The sequence below is a fragment of the Photinus pyralis genome, unplaced genomic scaffold (genome assembly GCF_008802855.1).
Source record: "Photinus pyralis isolate 1611_PpyrPB1 unplaced genomic scaffold, Ppyr1.3 Ppyr1.4_LG6, whole genome shotgun sequence".
In the NCBI taxonomy this organism is placed as follows: Eukaryota; Metazoa; Arthropoda; class Insecta; order Coleoptera; family Lampyridae; genus Photinus; species Photinus pyralis.
Genome location: NW_022170663.1, coordinates 46,727,545 through 46,728,287, shown reverse-complemented (window position 1 = coordinate 46,728,287; position 743 = coordinate 46,727,545). Strand labels below are relative to the sequence as shown.

Below are 743 nucleotides of genomic sequence, written 5' to 3'. Positions count from 1 at the left end.
AGTATCAATTGTGCACAAGCCTTATGCAGATAAAACGCATTTTTAAACCGAAATAGCTTAGTAAATGGTTGGTTAAAAGGTAAATAGCATGCTATTGATGTTTACTTTCTTGGCATATAATTAATGGGGAGGGCGCTCTTTGCATAAAAACATTTAAAGGCTACCTGGCATACATTCAAAATCTACCAAATATTCCATTATCCTCCAACATTTTAGAGACATTCACAATCACAATTAAGTTTTTGCATCGGCATTAGTAGACGTGTCTCGTCTAGGTGATCATTCCGCCGTTTGAGAGTAACCTCCTCCGACTCGTTCTGCACTGAAAGTTTTGACATCACCAATAGATATGTCTCGTACTGACGTTCCACGTGCTGCTTATGAGTAGTCTCTTCGGACACTTCGTTTTCAAGACATTCGCTCTTAAAGTTTTGACATCACCAATGGATATATTTCTTTCAATCGCCCGTTGTGAGTACCCTTCTCCGGTCGAGGAGGAGGACTATGGTTAGTAGAAATTAATGCCTTTCATTGCGACCTAAATGAGAGTATCATGATGGATAAAGTCAGCCTCTCCCGACCCCCTTTTTTATACCTTCCCCCCCCCCCCCTTCCCCCAACTGATCTCGAAAAGGAGTCGCGCGGGAAATTTACAGTTTGTGCGAACCAATTCGTTTCGATGAGACCTTTCATTCGAATACCACGAAGAGAACGTGTCTCACTCCCCCCCCCCCCCCCCCCTT

The 743-nt window shown here is 43.2% G+C and overlaps 1 protein-coding gene across 1 annotated transcript in view; it reads right to left on the bottom strand.

The window, feature by feature from the left end:
• Positions 1–743, bottom strand: part of LOC116174674 (neuroligin-1-like) — a 168,828-nt gene that overhangs the window by 81,935 nt on the left and 86,150 nt on the right. The window lies entirely within an intron of this gene.